Raw genomic sequence first — 17,237 nt, forward strand, 5'->3', positions numbered from 1 at the left:
AGGTAAAGTAGAGCAAGATGCTCTAGTTCTCTCATTAGAGAATGTGTCTAAATCTTGGATAGTAGATTTTGGGGCTTCATTCCATGAGACACCACACAAGCAACAATTCCAAGATTACACCAAAGGTAATTTTGGATATGTATACTTGGGAGATAATAAAGCTTGTGAAATTGTCAGCAAAAGTACAGTTTGTGTCAAAACTGCTAACGAAAATGAATGGAAGCTTAAAGATGTTAGGCATGTTCCTTATCTTCGCAAGACTTTAATATCTACAGGATAATTGGATGATGAAGGTCACATCATTGCATTAAGAAACAAACGGTGGAAGATCTCAAAGGGATATTTGGTGGTCGCCAAAGGAGAAAACGTTGGTACACTTTACTTGTGTATTGTCAACTCGCAATCTTCAGCTTGTGCAACAACTACAAAAGTCAATAGCGCGGTGTGGCATCACCATCTTGGGCATATGAGTGCCAAAGGAATGCAGTTTCTTCAAAAAAAGAAGCTTCTACCAGGTTTAAAAGAAGTGGACTTAGAGTTCTGTGAAGATTGTGTTTATGGTAAACAAAAGAGGGCAAAATTTCAAAAATCAGAAAATGAAAGAAAAAATAAAAAAGTTGAGTTGGTTATTCTGATGTTTGGGGTCCCGCAAGTACACCATCACTTGGTGGCTCATTGTACTATGCAACAGTCATAGACGATGAGACTAGGAAAACATGGGTTTATGTAATAAAGAATAAATCCGATATGTTTTCCATATTTCAAAGGTGGAAAGCCTTTGTCGAGAATAAAACAAGTACCAAGGTTAAATGCCTCAGATCCGACAATGGAGGTGAATATTACAGCCAAGCTTTTGAAAGTTTTTGTGCTAACAATTGCATTCGGAGGCAAAAGAAGACCCCAATGACACCTCAACAAAATGGAATTTTGGAAACGATGAACAAGACAATCATGGAGAGAGCACGAAGCATGCAGCTACATGCAGGCCTACCGCTTGAGCTTTGGGCGGAAGCAATAAGTACGTCTGTGTACTTAATCAATTGGTCACCCTCAACGGCATTGGATGGGGGAGTTCCAGAGGAGGCGTGGACATATAAACCGGTGAACTAATCATTTCTCAAAGTGTTTGGGTATGAGGATTTCATGCACATAGGTAGAAGCCTAAGGTCAAATCTAGATGCAAAGTCCAAGAAGTGTTTCTTCATGGGCTATGGAGAAGGTGACTTTGGGTATTGCCCATGGAATCCTGAAGATGGTAAAAACTTTAGGAGTAGGGATGCAATTTTTAACGAACAAAATATGCACAAAGATTATGTGGAAAGAAAACAAACAAAAGAAACAGGTGATGAGTACACAACGATGAATAGGACAATCGTGGAGAGAGCACGAAGCATGCAGCTACATGCAAGCCTGTCGCTTGAGCTTTGGGCGGAAGCAATAAGTACGTCTATACTTAATCAACTGGTCATCCTCAACGGCATTCGATGGGGGAGTTCGAGAGGAGGCATGGATAGGTAAACCGGTGAACTACTCATTTCTCAAAGTGTTTGGGTAGGAGGCTTTCATGCACATAGATAGAAGCCTAAGGTCATATCTAGATGCAAAGTCCAAGAAGTGTTTCTTCATCGGCTATGAAGAAGGTGACTTCGAGTATCACATATGGAATCCTGAAGATGGTAAAATCTTTAGGAGTAGGAATGTAATTTTTAACGAACAAAATATGTACAAAGATTACGTGGAAAGAAAAAAAAACAAAAGAAACAAGGTGATGAGTACATGGAGCTTGAGGACGATGAAGACTCAAGGAGTGCAAACGGCGACAACGTACAATAACATCAACCAAATGAGGAGCCTCAACCTATTCCCTGAAGATCTACAAGAGCAAGTAGACCTCCAGAAAGGTTTATTCTTTCCTTCAACCATCTCTTGATCTCAGATTCTAGAGAGCCAAAATCATACAAGGAAGCTATGCAACACGAATCCAAAGAAGAATGGATAAAGAGCATACAAGTGGAGATGGGCTCATTACATCGCAACCAAACATGGGAGCTGGTTGAGTTGCCTAAAGGTAAGCGGGCACTTCAGAACAAGTGGGTGTACAAGCTGAAGGAAGAAGAAGGTGGGAAGAAAATGTACAAGTCTAGGCTTGTGGTAAAAGGGTTATCTCAAAAGAAAGGTATTGACTTCAATGAAATATTTTCTCCTGTTGTAAAAATGAACTCTATTTGCTTGTCTTAAGCCTTGTGGTTGCTCATCATTTAGATCTTGAGCAAATGGATGCAAATACGGCATTCCCTCATGATGACTTAGAGAAGGAAATTTACATGCTTCAATCAAAGGGGTATGAAGTAAAAGGTAAGGACAAAATGGTTTGCAGATTAAGGAAGAGCTTGTATGGTTTAAAGCAAGCATCAAGACAATGGTACTTGAAGTTCGTATGATGGATGTTGGATCATGGATTCAAAAGGTACAACTCAGATCATTGCGTCTACACAAAGAATTTGGGAGATGGGAAGCTCATCACCCTAATGTTGTATGTTGACGACATGCTCATTGCAAGTGCTAACATGCAGGACATCAAAGACCTAAAAGAAGAGCTGTCTAAATCTTTTTCAATGAAAGATTTAGGTGCTGCAAAGAGGATACTTGGTATGAAGATATCAAGGGACGAGACGAAGAAGACAATAAAGCTATCTTAAGAGGATTACATCAAGAAGGTCCTAGAAAGGTTTGCAATGCAAAATGTAAAAATGGTTTCTACACCTTTGGCTTGTCACATTAAACTAATCAAAGATATGTGTCCAAAGACACAAGAGGAGATATCATATATGTCTAAAGTTCCATATGTTGTATCGGTAGGTTCTCTTATGTATGCTATAGTCTAGACAAGGCTAGACATTGCTCATGCAGTGGGAGTTGTAAGTAGGTTCATGGACAACCTTGGTAAAGAGCACTGGCAAGCCGTGAAGTGGATACATAGATATTTGAAAGGGACAACAACAAATGCTTTGTAGTTTGGAGGAACTGATATTTTTCTTCAAGGTATGCTGAAATAGATATGGCAAGTGACAAAGATACTCGAAGGAGCACTTCAGGCTATGTCTTCACGGTTGGAGGCACAACAGTAAGCCAGGCTTCAAAGCTACAAAAAGTGGTCCCACTTTCTATCACGGAAGCAAAGTATGGAGCAATGACAGAGGCAAGCAAAGAAATTATGTGGCTTCATAGATTCTTAGAAGAGCTTGGGTTCAAACAAGACAATTGTGTCTTGTACAGTGGTAGCCAAAGTGCTATCCATCTTGCGAATAACTCGGCCTTTCATTCAAGGACAAAGCACATTGAGGTGAAATATCACTTCATACGCACACTTTTGGGAGAGGGACAACTAAAGCTAGGAAAGGTGCATATAAGTGAAAATCTTGCAGACATGTTTACAAAGGTGGTCAACAAGGAGAAGTTGAACTTTTACTCATCTTCGATCGGCATTCAAGGATAAGAAGCTAGGATGGAAAGCAGTCACAGGTTTGGTGTGGAGATCACTCTCCAAGTGGGAGAGTGTTAGGTAGGGAGCCTGATTTACCCCTTGTAATTTTTTGTATTAAAAATGCACATTTGTAAGGCCTCCGTTATGAGGAGAAGCCATCGTGCATGAAGAAAAATTACTTGGCAAAAACCAAAATTTTCACGGTCAGTCTCGCCGGGAATATTCCTTTTTGTCGGAATATTATGGCCGAACGGCGGTCAAAAAGTGGTCAAAAAACGGCTGATCGTTTGGCCGGTTGGCCGGTGGCTGGTGGTTGATTTCAAAGGTGGACTTATCTTCTCAAGGGCGGCCACACATGGGCAGATTTGGAGGTCCAATTTGGACTTATCTACACAAGGGCGGCTACACACGACTGCCTCTCATGAGAGAGGGCAACCCTTTTGGCCTATAAAAGGAGGCCATTTCTACACACATTCTGGAGTGTGAAGTTGATGCAACAAGGTGGGTGTGAGGTGGTGAGAGTGAAGCAAGGCGGGAGCTCTGTTAAGGGTATAATCCCTTTGTAACTTACTTATTATTTGAAGTACTAAAGCCATTGAGTGGCTACTTTCCCGTGGATGTAGCCCACATTGGGTGAACCACGTATATTGTGTGCTCTCTCTCTCTCTCTCTCTCTCTCTCTCTCTCTCTCTCTCTACTCTATAGTCTCTCATGTGTGAAAATTCGTCTCTCTCCATTAAGTAAGCTACTCAAATATCTATTTAGCTACGTCCTATTTCCTAACAAATTTGTGGCGACTTTACTGTGTTTCATTGTTTTTTCCCTAATCTTTGTAGGTTTTCTCATCTTCAAAACTAGAATTTTTAGGTAAATCTCAAAATTATATGTGGGAATACATATAACCTACGTTTTTTCAAGCAATCAAATATCCAATTAGATACACAATGCTTTGTGCTTAGACACTTGTAAAACTTGCATATGAAAATTTTTAGATGCAATCTACTTCTACTATCTATACTACATATAATGGAGCTTAAAATTTTGGAGGAAGGAGAGGGCCTCCATGCGTCATCTCCTACAGCGCTGAACGAACTGCACCTTGGTCTGCACTTTCGATGTTGCAACTCCCAATCAAAGTCCATTATGTAAATACACCTTGATGAACTCAACGCTCAACGTAAATACACCTTGATGAACTCAATGCTCAGCGTTCTGAGTTGAATCTTGTAGGCTAAGTTACAGCAGCTGTCTGCGTGTGTGCGGACGTTTTTGTGTGTCTGTGCTTGAGAGTGAGAGAGAGAGAGAGAGAGAGAGAGAGAGAGAGAGAGAGAGAGAGAGAGAGAATGCGACCCAAGTACAGTCTATGTACGCATCGGCTTCTAAAGGCTAGAGGGCTTGCATGGACATGCAACATCACCTCCCTTTGCGTCGTCGTCCTTGTAGTTGCCGCATCCTATCTCATTTAAGACATCGCATGGCAATCGTGCGATGTAAACATGCATTGAAATTTACACTGCCTTTAAATTTGTGATGACATTCTTAAGCCATTTTGATTTCAAGCCTTTCCAAGATCGTGCAGGTGGTGGCCAAGTGCACCTCTGTGTGTGTGTGTGTGTGTGTGTGTGTGATAGAGAGAGAGAGAGAGAGAGAGAGAGAGAGAGAGAGAGAGAGAGAGAGAGAGAGAGAGAGAGAGAGAGAGAGAGAGAGTTCACTTTAGGCAATGTGGCAAAGATCAGGGTAGAGCTTCAGACATGGAGTGTTGTCTACTTCTCAACATAGTTCGTGCTATCATCTTCACAACCATTATACTCACCCATAATGTCGCCTAGGCTCGCCCTCCTCTTGACTCTATGCTTTGCGACTCCCTCTCTTGCAAAGCCTACAATGCCTATGGCAAGTGGCCCAATAGCTTTCCTTGCACATCATGTCAAATTGTTTATCATACCTCCAAAACAGAGATTGTCGAGGACATGGCAAAAACATAGCAAAAGATCAAGTTGTCCCAAACGCACATGCCTCGATGGCAGCCAAGGGCTTCTTATTAATACTAGAGACTACAAAATCTCAGTTTATCGACAAGAAGCGAATGACCGTCTCCCTTGTCAGTGGAGTGGACACTCGGTAGTCCCTTCAAGGTTTTGCCTCATATGAGCTTGCTCTTTGTACTGCGCCATTATGGGAGGGTGTGAGCATTGCTGGCTTAATTAGCACGAGGACTCATGGAAGCTCTTTTAAAGGAAGAGGTGGAGTGGTCCATGACCATGGCATTGGCTTGAGACTGCTTGTATCTATGATAGAATCAAAGGGCTATGTCAAGATTCTTGATCTTATAGAGGTAGATGAAGAGCTTAATGCTGCTAAAGTGCCATTGGGAGTATTGCCATGATACAACATTAACCATTCAGAGTGCTAATCATTATTTTGGTATATCTTTTGGGTGAAATTCCATATCAATAGCTTTTAGCTTTTGAAGAGCTTTATACTACATGTAGATCTTGCACACAAAAATCATAACATTTAGCCATGTTGCCCATGTAGTGAAGTCTTGAAATTTTCCAAATGTTGTGTGTAGTACAATTTGAATCCTTGGTTTCTTTATGTCCTTTCCAAGTTGGTTTCATTATGCTTACTAGGTTACATTGCTATTGGAACCAATGTTCAGACGATCCATCACCTATCTTGATGGATCGTCTGAACATTTACAAATCTTGATCTCAACATCTGATGTGTGTGTGTGTGTGTGTGTGTGTGTGTGTGTGAGAGAGAGAGAGAGAGAGAGAGAGAGAGAGAGAGAGAGAGAGTATTGTCATCTTCTTGGAGTGATTACAAGGATTACAATCCACCCACTCCACTTGTGTGCATACGCACAATCACACACCTACGAATATGTGGGGGGGGGGGGGGGGGGTGACTCACAATGGCCACGCCTTTTTTAACCGCACTAGTACATTATAATTTTTCTTAATGAAAACTTGACATGTAATCAATTTTTTTGGACTACATAAGGAGTTCTTAGTAAAGTGTTGGATTTTTGGTGCAGTTGTAGATCATTGGATAAAGCTTGCAAATTAGTGCCACGTGGCAAAAAAATCTTTTTTAATATTTTTTCTGAGTCGTTGTGAGAGGTGTTGACGTTTGTGTACCTCTCTCTTTAAAGAGAGCAATTAAATATTGGGTCACACAAAATCTTTATTGTCCTTTTCTACCTTTTTCGACTACATAAGGAGTCCTTAATGAAGGGTGGATCTTTGGGTGCAAATCTAGACCATTGGAAAAAACTTGTCGATTAATGCCACATGACAAGCTAATGATAATTTTAAATTATTTTTTATAGGGCCTTGTGAGAGGGTGTTGACATTTATGTACCTATGTCTCTAAAGAGGGACATTGAGTTTTGTGTCAAACATTATTTTTTATTCCTTTGTAATATATTGTAATGTAAATAGTTTATTGTTACAAATTTTTTCAATTAAATATAACATTGTACTGCGACACTACATGTTTAAAAATAATAGTGTCACTTTCTATTTTTCTCAAAGAACCTTTCTATTAGGAATTTCTTGTGAATAGCCTTATGTAGGCCAGAGTGAATTTTCACCTTGTTGGACTACATAAGGAGTCCTTAATAGAGCGTTGGATTTTTGGTACAATTGTGGACCATTGGATAAAGCTTGCAGATTAGTGCCACATGACAAAAAAAAATTCCTTTTTAATATTTCTTCTAGGTCTTTGTGAGAGGTACTGTCATTTGTGTACCTCTTTTTGAAGAAGGCCATTGAATATTGGGTCACACACAATCGTTTTCGTCCTCTTCCACCTTTTTTGTTCTTCGTAATTTGCTACAATGCTTTCAAGTGTCTTTTCAAACGTTATTTTTTATGAATCTCCTTTTTTTTCATTTAATTAACTTTTTTATTTTCTTAAAAAAATATTATTTTTTATATTTTTGAAATACATTGTAGTTTAAATAGTTTATTGTTACACTTTTTTGAAGAAATCTCATATTTTATTGTCATAACAAATGTTTTAAAAAATTGGTGTCACTTTTTTATTTTCTCTCACAAAGAAACCTTTTATTATTGAATTCTTCTTATAGCCTTATTTAGGCCATAGTGAACTTTCATAAAACTAAATTGTATGTGAGTCAAATGATTAAAAACTTTCAAGGCCTTTCATCAAGCACATTTTGAAGTTTGGGTGTACTTTGAAGGTAAAGGTACTTTGGGTGTACTTTGAAGCTAAAGGTACTTAGAAGGATTTTTGAAAATGCACAAATCAAATATAACTTTATATATATAAATCAAATCAAATATAAGGTGTTCCATTATATATATAAATGGAGTTTGAAATTTTAAAGAAGGGAAAGGGTCTCTATGTGTCACTGATTGGTTCACTTAAAGGAACACCTTACTAACTTGGCATTTAGGTGTCCCTTTTTGGCACCAAAATTAGTATTCAAAGGCATTCCTAAATTTTAAAACAATAAGATATGAACGCAAAGATACCCTTAAACTCACAAAATAATATAATATAAACTCCTTTTTATAAACGAGGTCATATAGAGGCTATTCTTGGAGGGGGACACACACACACACACACACAGAGAGAGAGAGAGAGAGAGAGGTAATTTTTGGCTTACATAAAAGTAACATGCTAAACTCTAGGCTGCAATTGGGAACCATTGGATACAACTTATTGTTAGTGTCACATGATAACATCATTGATGATTTTTTGTTTCTTTCTTTGTGAGAGAGAGAGAGAGAGAGAGAGAGAGAGAGAGAGAGAGAGAGAGAATGCTACATGTACTTGTATTCCAGGGATTTTTTGGCTTAGATTAGGCCTTAGTAAGGCATTGAACTCTAGGGTGCAATTGGGAGCCATTGAATACAACTTGTTGTTAGTGTCATATAGTAAATGATGAAAAATTCTTTTTTCTTTCTTTCTCTAAAGCGGGTCTTTAATTCCCCAATCTCAGAAAAATATGAATTCTCTCAAAACTTATTAAGTGCATAAGTGAAGGGTGAGTTTAGGAAATGAAAAGTCAGATGAAGGTGGAAAGTCAAAGGACGAATGAAGCTGAAAAGTCAAAAGACAAATGAAGATGGAAAGCCAAAAGACCTAATCAATCACCAAGCTTTTGTTCACATAACTAGGGTATAAACTCAGTTAAAACCGTCAAATGGCAAGCATAGCAATTTTAGTTCACATTAATATGGGCTCTGCAATTGTTCCCATCCAAACGCAGGCCATGTGTTATTTCACTTCTTTGGTTTAGAATGCAGATGTGATCCTTCTCCTTGTTCAAGTCTTTGTTCTTTCTCTACTATACACTAGTGATCTTTTTGCCCTTTCTTAGTGTCCCTTAAGTTCTTTAACGTTAAATCAAAACTTTTATTATTATTATAAAAGAGCCATTTTAGGAGAGTCACATACCAATATATATTCACTCTATTCTAAAGTTCCATTATCTTTATGCATTGATAATACATATAATATCATTCTCTATGTTTCATGTCCTCAAGCTTCTCTTTTTGCTCTGGTGGTTGGTGGGAAAAATAAAATTTTGATAGTATCATGTTGCGCTTTGATGCATAATCACTAGGAAACACACATATGAATGCAAAATTCTCCATGCAGTAGCAAGCCAGGTCTACAAGCTAGAATCGAGCTTAAGATTATGCCCTCCCTAAGAGCATTCTAGCATAACCAATTCAACACTGTTGACTGCGTGCACGACCTTGTACCCCACAAGCCTTAAAAAAACTCATCTCCATCTTCTCTCTTCTCGCGTCTGGAGCTTGGACCTCCTACTGCCACATCATTTACCATCTTACGACCACTTGCTACCAGCTTGTAGTGCCACATCTCTTCATCACCTTGGCTCCGCCTGCCACCTGCACGCCGGTGCACGCTCTAACTGCCCTTCCTCACCTCGGCTCCCACTTTCAAAATTTGTGACACCTACTCGCAAGGTTAACGTCATATAGATTTTAAGAGATCACATTGATGTATTTGTTTTTCTTAAAAACAAAAAAAATAGTTTGCTATTGCCTTTGAGCCTTTGCCAGGCTTCATATTCTTGTGACACTTGTGATGCCCTTCTCTTTCCCTTTAAGCACAAGCGAGGTATCTTCCCTCAACCCACGCCGCCCCCACACATCTGCCCACACCTGCGTCGCATGATTGACTCTCCGGTATCTGCTAGAAGCCTTCGTCTTTTCCTTCCGTTTTCAAGAGGGTTCTCTTGAGATTCCATTTGATCAAAATCAAAAGCAAAACAAAGGTTTGACCCAACGAGTGGATGGATCTTGAACTAAGTAGGGAGAGATTTGTTGGCACTGTCCTAACAAAAATAGATGCTATGAGTAGTTTTTTAAAAAAGTCTTAACGCTTTTGTTCAGAATTATAAGGCTCTCTCCACAAGCTGCTGGCAGGGCGTCGCGGGAGAAGGACCTGCGAGAAGAATTCGAGTATTACCTGGCAGAGTAGAGCAAAGGGGAGCAGCCTTCGAGAGGAATTATCCAAACAGTGCACAACGCAGATCAAGTGGGCGAGCAGCTTTCGATAGAGCGCAGCAGGTTAAACATTTTTTGGCCTTCTCTCAAATTTGTTGCTTTCAAATTATGCTCTCTCTCTCTCTCTCTCTCTCTCTCTCTCTCTCTCTCTCCCCTCCTTCTCTGTACGTGACTTGTTTTCACTGCTTTGCGCGCGACAAGTTAAATGCAAGCAGGATGGTCTAACATCCCAGAAGCGTTTGCTGCAGTCTTTTAGAAATGGGCAGTCGATACTTAAAGGATCGATTTCATGGCAGGTCCCGCTTTGATGGCTTTTAAAGCCAGAAATTTTGGCTTTAAAGGCTGCGCTAGTGCTCTTGCCATTTACGGGTACTCTGGCTCTGGTCCGTACCAAAAAGGTCCTCACCCTATGCCCAACATTGTTGCCTTAAAAGCTCTTAAGCACAGTGTTTTTGTGGTTTTTGTGAACAATCAGGTCATGCAGCATGAATGTATTCGAGTCACAAAAGTTTGACAATGGGTGGTTTATGTTAAGAGTTTCATCTCCAATCGGGTGGTGGCTGGGCATCTCCCGGGAGCATGAGGGCTATTTTGTGGCTGAGCCCGGCTGTATGTGAAGTAGATGTGCCTTTCCACTCGCACATCGTGTGTCATCCCACCCATCAAGATTTCTATCTGGATAAGATGATTGGATATTGTTGTGAGCGCATCAAGAGTTCCGGAAGGATGAGATGGCTACATAGGGATCTAGATGCATTAAAAGTTCTGGACTAGGTAGGATAGCTAGATTGAATGATTGGAACCAGTGTTCAATGTGAACTAAGTTTGTGATTTGTGAAATTCATGCTTTGTGAATGTACTATCTCGTGGGGATGGTCATGGGCATGGTTTGCTTGAAATGTGAAAAAGGAAATGAATTTGATAATGACAAGATTTAGTGGATCAAGACATCTTAGAAAAGATCAGCACGATGTGGATGTGATTGCTAATTATGTTTCAATGATCATGATTTGCATCGTGGATCCTTGAAGAGAATGTGATTGATCAGTGGCTGAAAATGTGATTGACGGGCAGCGTTTTAAAACGCTGCCGTGACAGTCACTTGTAGAGAACGGCACCGCCAACCCCCTATTACCAGTTAGTGACCTTGTTGTGCTTGCTTTTTAAGATGCTAGCACGTTTTGCTTCACGTCGACAGTGCCGCCCTCTCTTCGCTAACAACTACACCTCCCTTTCTTCATGGCGTTTTGAAACGTTGTTTGCCGACCAACTATTCCTAACATCTACGACGTGCACCGTCCCCTTTCCCTCCCCTGCTTTTTGAAATGCCACACTTGACAGCGAACTACTCTCTCCCTCCCGACAACGAGTTGGTCTTTCATTAGGCAAAATTTGGACTCACAAAGGGGCCCTTTAAGGAGTTTGACTCTACCTCTCTCTACCAAAACGGGCACATGGATAAATTTTTGCAAACAAACTCCAAAGTTGGCGGAGGTTTGACAGTTAGAATGCCCTCTTCAAGCTCTATCTACTGATATATAGTACGCCATGAGATTCCTCATATTTTAGAAGATTCTTTTTTTGATTCACTTAGATTCCGACAGAGTTGTCACATCATAGGTGAATCAAAAAAAGAATCTTCTAAAATATAAGGAATCTCATGGCGTGCTATATATCAGTAGATAGAGCTTGAAGAGGACATTCTAACTGTCAAACCTCCGCCAACTTTGGAGTTTGTTTGTAAAAATTTATCCATGCGCCCGTTTTGGTAGAGAGAGGTAAAGTCAAACTCCTTAAAGGGCCCCTTTGTGAGTCCAAATTTTGCCTAATGCCTTGTTGGGACTTAGTGTTTTGAAAACGCTACGAAGACTCTTGGTGGGCATCTTTGGGAAGCATAGAGAGAGCCAATCGAGCGAGTCTTGGTGGCTTTCAAGGAGGGACTTTTTACACTTGTTGTAGTTATTGGAGATCAGCTGCGTGGGAGGAGAGGACTTGAGGAGGCCAATTTTCGGAGAAGGCATCGATGTTTTGCCAAACTAAGATTGCCGATTTTACGGCTTGGGATTAATGTGGCTACCCTTGGAGTGCGAGAAGGCTTTCCTACTTCCAAATCTTGCAACTTCAGAATGGCCCCTCTTGCTTGAGCGCCATCGACAAATTGAACGGCAATAACTACGCTCATTGGAATTTGATCATGCGACTTTGGTTCTCACAGAAAGGCTTATGGGATGTTGTCGATGGCTCGAAGCCCTGTCGCACGAGAAATCCCCACAAGAGGTACACCTGCTTTCAAGATGATGAATATCTCAAATCGTGTGTCGATTGGGATGCGGCTGATGCGAAGGCAATGTTGGCCATTACAAGGAGTATAAAATGGTGTCTAGGACACTTCGGCTAAGTCATGAAGGAAAAGATGGAATTTGATGATCTCAGCTCTTTTCGCATGAGGAGGAAGCCGTGTTGATAACTCAATGCATTTTTGAGACAGATGGGGAAGCACATTAGGGAGCCCTTGTTGCTTCGGATTCCAGAAGGAGAACGAAGAACCATTGTTACAATTGTGGAAAACGTGGTCATTTGGCTAAGGATTGCAGATTCAAAAGCAAAAACAGAGATTCTACAAAGGACAGGTAAAAGCGAGCAACACGAGGAAAGCGGTGATAGTGACTTAGGGAGGGACAGAAAAGAGGCTGCTAGTGTGGTGACGACTACATTGGCTTGGACTCCCGTCTTCTAGTCACATGGATACGAGTGCCGCCACCAACTTCAGCTAGAGAGAGGCTGTGAGTGGCAGAGAGGGGCAAACAGTGCTCCCTATAATGTGTTGGAGTTCAAGTTATCTGTGTTTGGATCCGTAGGTCGGAGTTCAAGGCACATGCATCTGGCAAGGAACCAATCAGACGTATCTAAAACACTATGGATGAGTGCACCATTCCATTGTTGTTGGTCGGATCATGGACAGGATGTGTTTCACAGTTCATTATCTTGGAGTATTATATTTTGGACGTGATGTGGTGTGTTCACAGCTCACGAATGGGGCTTATTGGACGTAGTGTGGTCTACAATTTAAATTTTCTACAAAGGCAATCGATGCTCAAGATGACATTATTCTCAGGCACAAAGTTGAGGGTAGCAAAACCGAGGTGTATCCAGTTGGTGGCCACTTCTGGGGTGTCCATTGGCTTTTAGGTATTTAATTTACTTATTTGTCGAAGTCTGGGTAGGGCAATTTACTGAGGTTGCTATATAAGCAACCCTTTGTCTCCATTGTATTACACATTCAGTTATTCATTGCCAAGGTTGATTGGTTCAGGAGACTCTCTCTCTCTCTCTCTCTCTCTCGCTCACTCTCCTTGGTCTCTATGCTTCTGCATCATCGACATCGACACAACATGCTCTGAGAGCATAGATTTGGTGCACCTCCTTCTGGCTAGATCTAGGAAATGAATGAGAAACTCTGCCACTGCATGATCACGAGGCCTGTGTAACGCCCCCATGAGGAGGCCGTGCACTGTAAGAGGATCTCTATGCACTGCTACTGTTGCCTGGGTGATCTAAAAAATGCCAGAGGTGCTGACCAAAAACGTTGGGAATGGATTTAGCATTGCAAGCGAGCCTTGGCCAGATCTGCACCTGAGGGTTGCTCCCTAAGGGTGCCGTGTGTCACAAATTGCTGACATGTCAAGCCACTGAAGAACGGAGCCAACCTGTAGATCCCGACCAAGGGCCTAAATTAAGTAGCAGAAAAAGTTTTACCAACTTGCAAAGTCTTGCCGAGCGGCCTATTTTTAAAAAGAGTTCCCACTAGCTTATGGGACCCCATTCGATGGGACCCAAGCGACCTAAAAACATTAAAATAAAGCAGGACCACACACACATACACAAAGTCTCTTGCGATCAACTGATGATGTGGCACAACAATACGAAAGACCCGGATTTTGCGCTGACATGCTGACGTGGCAGCTGTACGCATTTCTGCATTTTGCGTTGATAGGTGTTGACGTGGCAGGTATACGGATTTTCGCAAAACACGCTAGCTGCTTTTGGCCCAGATGCTTTTGTGTTTGAAGCTTTTCACATATCTGCTTTTCATAGGCAAAGGGCCTTTAAATATGAGCCAAGATTTGGAAATAGTGCTCTCTCGGGGTGGAACTCCGCCACTCCTCGTCTCGTGTGTTGTCTATCTCTTTCAGTTTAGTTGTTATTTGAAGTGCTTAAAAGTCGTTCAGTCTGTTCTTTTCTATAGGTACGTGGTGTCCGTTTGTAACAAACTTGGACACCCCAAGTCAAGATTCTACCACGACAGCAGAGATTCACTTCAAAATAGTTCACAATTAGGTCGTCGACATGGCCCGGCGTAGTTCCGTGCCAAGAGATATTGGCCACAAAGACTGGCACCCCTTTCGGTATTTCTTTTTGTATTATGGCCTTTGTCTGTTTTGCAGGCGCAATCGAGGGCGATTACAATTATTTCAAGAGGGGGTATTCACAAATGGGTGACGTGGCTAACCTCGGACACACACACTGTGAGGACTGCCCGGACAGTGACACGTGGTAGCAATACGGATCCCCCGCAATATGCGTTGAAATGCTAACGTGGCCTACTGTACGGATTCTTCCAGATTTTGCGGGCAAAAAGTGGAGATGTTGACGTGGCATTGCGTATGGATTTTCCTGAAAATCCGCTGGTTGAATTAGCAGCTTTTGGGGATAATTGCTTTTGAGAGAGAAGCTTTTCACTTACTGCTTTTGGGGCTCTGCATTTGGGCATCCCTTGTATCAATAAATAAGTGGGTAGGGCCTCACTTCTCAGAGCATCTGGATGCAGAGTCCGAGAGTGAGCACCTACCCCACTCTCTTGTACTTTGAACACATATTAGTACAAAAAGAAATACCGAAAGGGGCGCCAATCTTTGGGGCCAATATCTCTACGCACGGAACTACGGGCCATGTCGACCGAATTGTGAAGTGTGAACTGTTTTGAAGTGGATCTCTGCTGTGTTGCGGTGGAATCTTGACTTCGGGTTTTCTTGCTCTTGTCTTCGAGGAAGTTGTATTGGTTGGCTCTGTAGAAGCGCTTCTTTTCAAGAGTGCTTGTCCATGTCTTTTTGCGAGTACAGGTGAGTCTGCTTTGCTGTAGGCCCCATCGAACGGGGGTACCATAGGTTGTTGGGGGTTGGGATTTTAATCCTAACCCAATTTGTTATTTGGGCCATTTGAAAATTTGTAAGTTGGTGAGAACTTGGTATTTTTCTGCTTGTGTTAGGGTTTAGGCCTCTCGGCTAGGATATGTGTCACAGAACGGGCACCACGTGCCAACGGAAAAGAACAGACTGAACAACTTTCGAGAGTGGCGGAGCTCCACCTCGAGAGAGCACTGGCCCCAAACCTTGGCGCCCCTTTCCGTATTTCTTTATATTGCTTGAACTCAGTATAATGCCGATACTCCATCCCTTGCACCTCTAAAGAATGAGCCCTTGGCTTATATGTAAAGGCCCTTGGCCCACTTCGGCCCCATCAGACACGGTCTTATAAGTTGGTGGGAGTTCCTCTTTAAAAATGGCCACTTGGCAAGACTTTGCAAGTTGGTAAAACTTCTTCCGCTGCTTCCGCTTCTTCTGATGCTTCTTCTTAGGGTTTAGGCCCCTCGGTCGGGATCTGCAGGTTGGCTCCGTTCTTCAGTGGCTTGACACGTCAGCAGTTTGTGACAATATGCAGGTTGGCTAGGGTTAGGGCTAGGGTGCCCAATCCTCTTGGTCATTAGTGGCTTGACACGTCAACAATTTGTGACGTTTGACTTAGAGAAGATTGGCATGTCATCGAAGAATACTCTTCGTAAAGGCTCGGGAAGGTGAGAAACTTCTCCACATAGTCTAGGACCGGTTGGATGTGGAAGTTCCATGGCATACTCAGGATAATGACACATCCCTCGATGGGTGCCATCAAAATGATTCGCTGTCCTTGTACTCGCCAATCCAAAGATTGAGCCGTCCTTAATGTGACTCGAGTGCCTAGTTGAGCAGGTATGAGGCTCAGGTGCTCTACAGTATCGAGTGAGATGAAGTTGTCCGTATATCCTGGATCATATAGTCACTGGTTATTTAGGGATCCCCATCCCTTTAGAAGCCGACGCTTCCCTTCCTCCGTTTCTGTATTCCCTTGAACATCACGAATAGAATTTGAGCTTGGTGGAGCGGGTTTCTTGTTCGTTTGTTCTTTCCTTCAAGACGCTTGTTCTTGCCGTTGTTGCGAATAAAGTAGTCGGGCTTCATATGTCCTTGAGCAGTTTATTCTTCATATGTTCATTTGTTCTTTCCTTCAAGACGCTTGTTCGTGCCATTGTTGCCGAATAGATCAGTCGGACTTCATATGTCCTTGAGCAGCTGGGCTTCATATGTCCTTTCTCCCTTGAGTAGAAACATTTTCTTTCTTCCTTGAAGGTTTGTAGTTGGGCGGGCGAGAGATACTTAAGTTGCTTATCAGTGCCCTCTGGCTTCTTAGGTTGATCAGGGTCCTAGAGAGACTTTCTTGCTCGTTGTTTTGCACGGTAGGTGATTTGTTCCATCCTTCTGGGAGTTCCAATAGAGTGTAAGTTTCACAATCATTGCTGACTCCGTCATTATCATGGGGATACACCTTCATGCTCTTTTGAAGATATTGCTTCGAACTTTCGCATCTTTTCCTCGTCGGAAATCTTCATGAAAGGGGTGAGTTTTAGAAGAAGCTACCAATACTTGTCAACATAGCAGTGACTTTCTCATGTTCTTGCTAGGCGAGCCAGTTCCATTCCTTTTGGATTTCCTTCTCGAAGCCAGCCGGAAAGAATTGTTCATGAAATTCAGCTTTAAATCGAGTCTATGTTCTGGTTTGAGTACCTTCCTGAATCTTTGCCAACCAACAGTTGCTTGCTGTCTCCTTGAGATACATCCCAACATGACACAACCTGGATTTTTTGGTGAAGTTACCATGTAAGGTGCAGCAAAAGTGAATGTTGAACTTTGCTCAAGATGAGTGCTCTGTATTGTGCTCAAGGGTTCCTTTTACTTACAAAAGGGAGAGCCTTCCGTTCCTTTAGTGAGAGAGTGCAATGGACACAAACAAAGTGATGAACACTGTGCTGAGGCTGAGAGATAGAGAGAGAAGAATACGACACCAGAATGTTGTCAAAACCCTCCTCCGAAGGCCCCACTCTCTATGGCGAGAGTGGTCTACTATTGATTGCACAAATCTCTACAATG

At 41.9% G+C, this 17,237-nt stretch overlaps 1 protein-coding gene and 1 pseudogene across 2 annotated transcripts in view; both read left to right on the plus strand.

Annotated features, from left to right (window-relative positions):
• Positions 1-5,235: 5,235 nt before the first annotated feature.
• Positions 5,236-6,307, plus strand: LOC147427800 (L-gulonolactone oxidase 3-like; annotated as a pseudogene).
• A 3,561-nt stretch (positions 6,308-9,868) lies between these two features.
• Positions 9,869-17,237, plus strand: part of MGT9 (magnesium transporter 9) — a 55,758-nt gene continuing 48,389 nt past the window's right edge. The window contains exon 1 of one of the 2 annotated variants that reach the window (XM_086496336.1): positions 9,869-10,062. The gene's annotated coding sequence lies outside the window, so the exon portion shown is untranslated. The remainder of the gene's footprint in view (positions 10,063-17,237) is intronic. The other variant, XM_086496337.1, reaches the window with a different exon arrangement.

The sequence above is a fragment of the Adiantum capillus-veneris genome, chromosome 23 (genome assembly GCF_014529385.1).
Source record: "Adiantum capillus-veneris isolate H3 chromosome 23, ASM1452938v2, whole genome shotgun sequence".
Lineage (NCBI taxonomy): Eukaryota > Viridiplantae > Streptophyta > Polypodiopsida > Polypodiales > Pteridaceae > Adiantum > Adiantum capillus-veneris.